This window comes from Giraffa tippelskirchi, chromosome 11, assembly GCF_054371585.1.
Source record: "Giraffa tippelskirchi isolate mGirTip1 chromosome 11, T2T-mGirTip1v1.2.pri, whole genome shotgun sequence".
NCBI lineage: Eukaryota > Metazoa > Chordata > Mammalia > Artiodactyla > Giraffidae > Giraffa > Giraffa tippelskirchi.
In genome coordinates, this window is record NC_137285.1 from 148,390,674 (window position 1) to 148,398,696 (window position 8,023).

General features: G+C 48.0%; 1 long non-coding RNA gene across 1 annotated transcript; it reads right to left on the minus strand.

Annotated features, from left to right (window-relative positions):
- Nucleotides 1-5,676: 5,676 nt before the first annotated feature.
- On the minus strand, nt 5,677-8,023 carry LOC145525571 (uncharacterized). Its single transcript, XR_014068296.1, has 2 exons — nt 6,220-8,023; nt 5,677-6,105 (listed from the first exon to the last, which is right to left on the minus strand). It is a non-coding gene; the product is annotated as an uncharacterized LOC145525571 (long non-coding RNA).

The window sequence follows — 8,023 nt, forward strand, 5'->3', positions numbered from 1 at the left end:
CTTCATCTCCGATGTACTCATCCTTCACAACTCTCCCCCAGCTTCCCCTTTTGGCTGGAAGCTCTGAGCTCCTAGGCTGCGTTAGAGGTGCACCCCCCCGCACCCCCCCCCGCCCCCTCCTGCTCAGTGCTATTCTACCCTGAGACGAAGCGCTCACCCTGATCTAGAATCAGCAGTATTGTTGCCTGCTCCCTCCCTAGGAGCTAGAAGTCTCTGGAGGGCAGGCACCTTGGGAACTACTTTGTGGCTGGTTTGTATTATGCCTGCAACCCATCCCAGGACCTGACCTGTAACAGCCAGTGGTAAACGTCTCTCCACTAATGGGAAGAGGGGAGTGAGAAAGGGAGCTGGGAAGGACGGCTGGGGTCAGTTTGGAAGGACCTCTGCCAGTATAGTCCAAACCAGTTCAGTCGCTCAGTCGTGTCTGACACTTTGCGACCCCATGGACCGCAGCACGCCAGGCCTCCCTGTCCATCACCAACTCCCAGAGTTTACTCAAACTCATGTCCATCCAGTCCGTGATGCCATCCAACCATCTCATCCTCTGTCGTCCCCTTCTCCTCCTGCCTTCGATCTTTCCCAGCATCAGGGTCTTTTCAGATGATTCAGTTCTTCGCATTAGGTGGTCAAAGTATTGGAGTTTCAGCTTCAGCATCAGTCCTTCCAATGAATACCCAGGACTGATCTCCTTTAGGATGGACTGGTTGGATCTCCTTGCAGTCCAAGGGACTCTCAAGACTCTTCTCCAACACCACAGTTCAAAAGTATCAATTCTTCGGCGCTCAGCGTTCTTTATGGTCCAACTCTCACATCCATACATGACTATTGGAAAAACTATAGCTTTGACCAGATGGACCTTTGTTGGCAAAGTAATGTCTCTGCTTTTTAATATGCTGTCTAGGTTGGTCATAGCTTTTCTTCCAAGGAGCAAGCATCTTTTAATTTCATGGCTGCAGTCACCATCTGCAGTGATTCTGAAGCCCCCCAAAATAAAGTCTGTCACTGTTTCCACTGTTTCCCCATTTATTTGCCATGAAGTGATGGGACCAGATGCCATGAACTTAGTTTTCTGAATGTTGAGTTTTAAGACTTTTCTCTCTCCTCTTTCACTTTCATCAAGAGGCTCTTTAGTTCATCTTCACTTTTGCCATAAGGGTGGTGTCATCTCATATCTGAGGTTATTGATATTTCTCCCGGCAATCTTGATTCCAGCTTGTGCTTCATCCAGCCCAGCATTTCTCATGATGTACTCTGCATATAAGTTAAATAAGCCGAGTGACAATATACAGCCTTGACGTACTCCTTTTCCTATTTGGAATCGGTCTGTTTTTCAATGTCCAGTTCTGACTGTTACTTTCTTGACCTGCATATAGATTTCTCAAGAGGCAGGTCAGGTGGTCTGGTATTCCCATCTCTTGAAGAATTCTCCACAGTTTGTTGTGATCCACACAGTCAAAGGCTTTGGCATAGTCAGTAAAGCAGAAGTAGATGTTTTTCTGGTATTCTCTTGCTTTTGCGATGATCCAGCAGATGTTGGCAATTTGATCTCTGGTTCCTCTGCCTTTTCTAAATCCAGCTTGAACATCTGGAAATCATGGTTCATGTACTGTTGAAGCCTGGCTTGGAGAATTTTGAGCATTACTTTGCTAGGTGTGAGATGAGTGCAATTGTGTGGTAGTTCGAGCACTCTTTGGCATTGCTTTTCTTTGGGACTGGAATGAAAACTGACCTTTTCCAGTCCTGTGGCCACTGCTGAGTTTTCCAAATTTGCTGACATATTGAGTGCAGCACTTTCACAGCATCATCTTTCAGGATTTGAAATCGCTCAAGTGGAATTCCATCACCTCCACTAGCTTTGTTCGTAGTGATGCTTCCTAAGGCCCACTTGACTTCACATTCAGGATGTCTGGCTCTAGGTGAGCGATCATACCATAGTGATTATCTGTGTCGTGAAGATCTTTTTTGTATAGTTCTTCTGTGTATTCTTGCCACCTCTTCTTAATATCTTCTGCTTCTGTTAGGTCCATACCATTTCTGTCCTTTATCGAGCCCATCTTTGCATGAAATGTTCCCGTGGTGTCTCTAATTTTCTTGAAGAGATTTCTAGTCTTTCCCATTCTATTGTTTTCCTCTATTTCTTTGCAATGATCACTGAGGAAGGCTTTCTTATCTCTCCTTGCTCTTCTTTGGAACTCTGCATTCAGATGGGTATATCTTTCCTTTTCTCCTTTGCCTTTCACTTTTCTTTTCACAGCTATTCGTAAGGCCTCCTCAGAGAACCATTTTGCCTTTTTGCATTTCTTTTTCTTGGGGATGGTCTTGATCCCTGTCTCCTGTACAATGTCATGAACCTCCGTCCATAGTTCTTCAGGCACTCTGTCTATCAGATCTAATCCCTTGAATCTATTTGTCACTTCTGCTGTATAATCGTAAGGGATTCAATTTAAGTCCTACCTGAATGGTCTAGTGGTTTTCTCCACTTTCTTCAATTTCAGTCTGAATTTGGCAATAAGGAGTTCATGATCTGAGCCACAGTCTGCTCCCGGTCTTGTTTTTGCTGACTGTATACAGCTTCTCCATCTTTGGCTGCAAAGAATATAATCAGTCTGATTTCAGTCTGGGCCATCTAGTGACGTCCCTGTGTAGAGTCCTCCCTTGTGAGAATCTTATTTTGTGAGACGGGTGATGGGAACTCCCGGATTTTGTTTTCTTTTGGTTTAGTTTGTTTTTAAGGAAGGAGACAGATATGGTCGGGTTTGTGTGTTTAAGGAATGGAAAGGAGAGAGACTTGAGAGCAGTTAAGAAGCCACAGTTGGCTTAAAGCTCAACGTTCAGAAAACTAAGATCATGGCATCTGGTCCCATCACTTCATGGGAAATAGATGGGGAAACAGTGGAAACAGTGTCAGACTTTATTTTTTGGGGCTCCAAAATCACTGCTGATGGTGATTGCAGCCATGAAATTAAAAGACGCTTACTCCTTGGAAGGAAGGTTATGACCAACCTAGATAGCATATTGAAAAGCAGAGACATTACTTTGCCAACAAAGGTCTGTCTAGTCAAGGCTGTGGTTTTTCCAGTAGTCATATACGGATGTGAGAGTTGGATGGTGAAGAACGCTGAGCGCCGAAGAATTGATGCCTTTGAAGTGTGGTGTTGGAGAAGACTCTTGAGAGTCCCTTGGACTGCAAGGAGATCCAACCAGTCCATCCTAAAGGAGATCAGTTCTGGGTGTTCATTGGAAGGACTGATGTTAAAGCTGAAACTCCAATACTTTGGCCACCTCATGCGAAGAGTTGACTCATTGGAAAAGACCCTAATGCTGGGAAAGATTGGGGGCGGGAGGAGAAGGGGACGACAGAGGATGAGATGGTTGGAGGGCATCACCAACTCGATGGACATGGGTTTGAGTAAACTCCGGGAGTTGGTGATGGACAGGGAGGCCTGGCGTGCTGCAATTCATGGGGTCGCAAAGAGTCGGACATGACTGAGCGACTGAACTGAACTGAAGAAGCCACAGTAATGGTTCAGATAATAATAATTTTAAAAACAGGACTTCTCTGGTGGTCCAGGGGTTGAGAGCCTGCCTGCCCATGCAGGAGGCACAGGTTCAATCCCTGGTCCGGGAAGATCTCACTTGCTGAGGAGGAACTAAGCCCCTGGGCCACAGCTACTGAAGCCCGCACACCCAGAGCTGCTGCTCTGAGACAAGAGGACCCACGGCGAAGAGAAGCCCTTACACAACCAGGGAGTCGCCGCCACTCGCCACAGCCAGGAAAATCCGCTCACAGCACTGGAGACCCAGTGCAGCCCAAAATAAATAACTCCATTTGGAAAAGACAGAGACTTTCGCAGGGCTGGTAGGGAGCATGGGGGAATGGCATGTGGTCCCAGTTCCCAGACCAGGACTTACCTCTTGGCCCCTGCAGTGGGAGCCTGGACTCTTAACCACGGGACCCCCAGGAAAGTCTCAGAGAAGAGACTAGAGCCCCACTCCCGTATCAGAGTCGATAGGGTTCACCCACCCCTCCTCCCGCCCCCATAGTCACCCCTTTCTAGACTCTGTCCCAGAGCTTGAGGACAACAGGGCTGTTGCGTTGCATGTCCTGTGAGCTGCTGGCTCGCCCGCCTCCCTGCTGGCGTGTCAGGAGTGCTTACCCGGATCACAGCCAGGTCCCTTCTTGCCCTGCAGCGGGTCATGTGTACGGGTTTGCCCGAGGCACTCGCAGTGCTGAGCCTCCCTCTTGCAGGCTGTCGTGTGCTGGAGATAACAGTATCCAGCTCACAGCAGAGAGATGATTTATTCAGCCCCACAAATAGTTATGGTAAACTTTTGCATTAGGAATGTAAATAAAACGGTGCAGCGACTTTGGAAAAATGGTTTGGCCGAGCTTCAAATAGTTCCAGAGTCAGTGCTAAAACCCAGCAGTTCCTCTCCTAGGTATATACTGCAGAAAACTGAGAACATTCAGTTCAGTTCAGGTGCTCAGTCGTGTCTGACTCCTTGTGACCCCATGGACTGCAGCATGTCAGGCCTCCCTGTCTATCACCAACTCCCGAAGTTTACTCAAACTCATGTCCATCCAGTCGGTGATGCCATCCAACCATCTCATCCTCTGTCATCCCGTTCTCCTCCCACCTTCAATCTTTCCCAGCATCAGGGTCTTTTCCAATGAGTCAGCTCTTCACATCAGGTGGCCAAAGTATTGGAGTTTCAGCTTCAGCATCAGTCCTTCCAATGAATACCCAGGACTGATCTCCTTTAGGATGGACTGGTTGGATCTCCTTGCAGTCCAAGGGACTCTCAAGAGTCTTATCCAACACCACAGTTCAAAAGCATCAATCCTTTGGTGCTCAGCTTTCTTTATGGTCCAACTCTCACGTCCATACAGGACTACTGGAAAAAACAAAGCTTTGACTAGATGGACCTTTGTTGGCAAAATAATGTCTCTACTTTTTAATATGCTGTCTAGGTTGGTCATAGCTTTTCTTCTAAGGAGTAAGCATCTTTTAATTTCATGGCTACAGTCACCATCTGCAGTGATTTTGGAGCCCAAAACCATTATGTGGACACAAAAACTTAGATACAAATGTTCATAGCCCTGTTATCCGTAAAAGCCAAGAATTGAAAACTACTCAACTGTCCAAGAATAAATGGACAAATAAGAATGTGTGTAGCGGGAATTCCCTGGGGGTTCACTGGTTAGCACATGCCTTGCTGAGGGCCTGGGTTTGATCCTTGGTTGGGGAACTAAGATCCCACAAGCCCTGCACAGTGACCAAAACTAAAATAAAATAAAAAATGCGTAAGTAATATTCAATGTATTATTATTTGGTTATAAAAAGGAAGGAGGTCCCGACACATGCTACAACATGGATGAAAGTTGAATGCTGAGTGAAAGAAGCCAAATGCAAAACATCACACATTATAGGACTGGCGTGCATACGAAATGCCGAAAATGGGCAGATACATTGAGACTGAAGGTTTGTCATCAAAAACCAACAATGACTAAAACTAACAGCAGGAGAGGGAGAAATGGGAAGTGATCGCTAATGACTGTGGGGTCTCTTCTGCAAGGGGGGTGAAGAAAATGTTGTGCAATTAAATAGTGGTGATGACTGTACAACTTTGTGAATGTACTGACATTCACTGAATTGAACACTTCAAAAGAGTCGATTTTCTCATCATGTGAATTATGTCTCAGTTTAAAAAAAATTTTAAATACTTTTACAAGCATCAGGCACTAGGGAATTGGAGGATGAATAAGGCACAGAGTCTATCTTCAGAGAACATGAAGTCCAGTGGAGGAGAGGCGTCGATGAATCAAATTATCACACAGCAAGTGTAACTGCATCTAAAGGATGTGCCATGGGGGACAGAGAGTCTGTGTTGTCACGAATCACCCGGGAGGCGCGGTGATCCAGACTAGAGGGCAGGGCGGAGTCCCTGAAGAGGCTTCGGTGCCCAGATCGGAAGATGAGAGGCTTCCCGTGTCTAATTTATCAACCCTCAAAGGAGGACGGGCTTCCCAGGAGGCTCAGGCGTAATGAATCCACCTGTCAATGCAGGAGACGCGGGTTTGATCCCTGGGTCGGGAAGATTCCCCTGGAGAAGGAAATGGCAACCCATGTCAGTACTCTTGCCTGGAGAATCCAAAGGACAGAGGAGCCTGGGCTGGGCGACAGTCCGTGGGGTTGCAAAGAGTCAGACTTGACTGACCGACTGAGGACAACAGGAGGACACACCGCACAGGAGGGCGCCCGAGCCGTCCGGAGCTGAAGGCGAGCCCGCGTCAGAGGGAGGTGGGCTGCGGCGGGCGGCTGCAGGGGAACAGTCAGGACGGGATCTGCTGGACGCTGAGTGCTCAGTGATGACGGAAGATGACCTTGCTCCTCCCTCCCTCGCTCTTCCTCCATTGCTGCCTGGGTCTGTAAGAGCGCCACCTTGCACGCAGTTGTTTAAGCCCAAACTGAAATTATCTGATCTCTGCTCCCAGCCCCCCTTTCCACATTGAACCTACCCGTGAGCCTGAGGTTCCGACCTTTGATGCTTGACTTCCTGGTGGTCCAGAGGCTAAGACCCCACACTTCCACTGCAGGGGCATGGGTTTGATCCCTGGTCGTGAGTGACATGGACAAAAAATTTTAAAAAGAGAGAGAGAGAGATTCTCTCTTCTCCATCCACTGCTGTCCCACAAGCCTGGGTCTCATCAGATCCAACCTGGACTCCTGCAGCCTTTTCACCCTGACCTTCCGGATTCCACTCATACATCCAAGTCCACCTTCCAGGGAGAATTACGTACCAAACACAGCTCTGAGCAGGCCACTCCCCCTGGAGGTTTCCTGTGCCTGTTGAGCAAGCGTCTAGGCTCCCAGCAGTGCCTCCTGGTCCATCTGGGCCCTCCCACCGCCCCTCCCCACTCTGGGGTCTCCCCTCTCCGTGTTTTCACCGGAGGGACCTGTTCCCATCCATCAACACCCCGTGTTCTCCCACCTGGGCCTGGAACATTCTTCCATCCTGCTCTATCTACTGATCCTCCAGATTTTGCCTAACTGTCACTTCCTACATGAAGGCTCTGTGACTCCAACAACAACCGCCCTGATGATGGTCCAATGGCTAAGCCTCCACACTTCCAACGCAGGGGGCCAGGGTTCAATTCCTGGTCAGGGAACTAGACCCCACAAGACGCAAGCAGGAGTCCACATACTGCAACTGAAACATCCTGCGTGTTGCAGCGAAGACCTGGTGCAGCTTAATTAGTTTTTTAAAGTGACTGGTTTTAATATCTGTCTCTCCCCAGATGCTTTAATTTCTGTCTTGCTTCTCTTTGCCCCAGCATTCAAACTGATGCTTGTTACAAAATGTCCCTCAGGTCAGCCCACAAGAATTTTTATGAAACTTCCTGAAAGTGCATACAAAATGCTGTGTGCCCATACAATTTTCCAAAGAACCAGTCTGTGGCTTTTGTTGGGAGTTTCAGAGTGGTTCAAGAGCTGAAAGGTTAAGAACCTTCTCCCTTCTTTCCTTCAAAATAGCATGACGTCTATGTAAAAACATTGTTCCAGAATGTAAATTACAAGTTGGCAAGGATCTTTATCTGTCCTGTTCATTGGTGTACTTCAAACGCCTGGACTGGTGCCTCGAGCCTTCCAGGTATAGGCGTAGAATGACCAAGCATATTCTCTGATAATCGTAATGGTTGTGAGAACTGTTAGTGGTTGTTAACTCTTGCTGTGCAACAAACGACCCCAGAAAATAATGGCTTAAAGCAACCTCCGTTATCTCAGTTTCTCTAGGCTGGAGTCAGGGTGCAGGTCCATTGGGCCCTCTGCTTCAGGGGCTCTCACAGGGCTGCAGTCATCTGAAATCTCGACGGGGAAGGATCTGCGTCCAAGCTCACTCAGGCGGGTGCTGGCAGGATTCAGTTCCGCGCTGACGGTGGGCTGGAGGCTGCCCGGAGGTCCCCACCACACGGGTCTTTTCCTAGAGCAGCTGACAACATGGAAGCTTGCCTCCTGAGAGT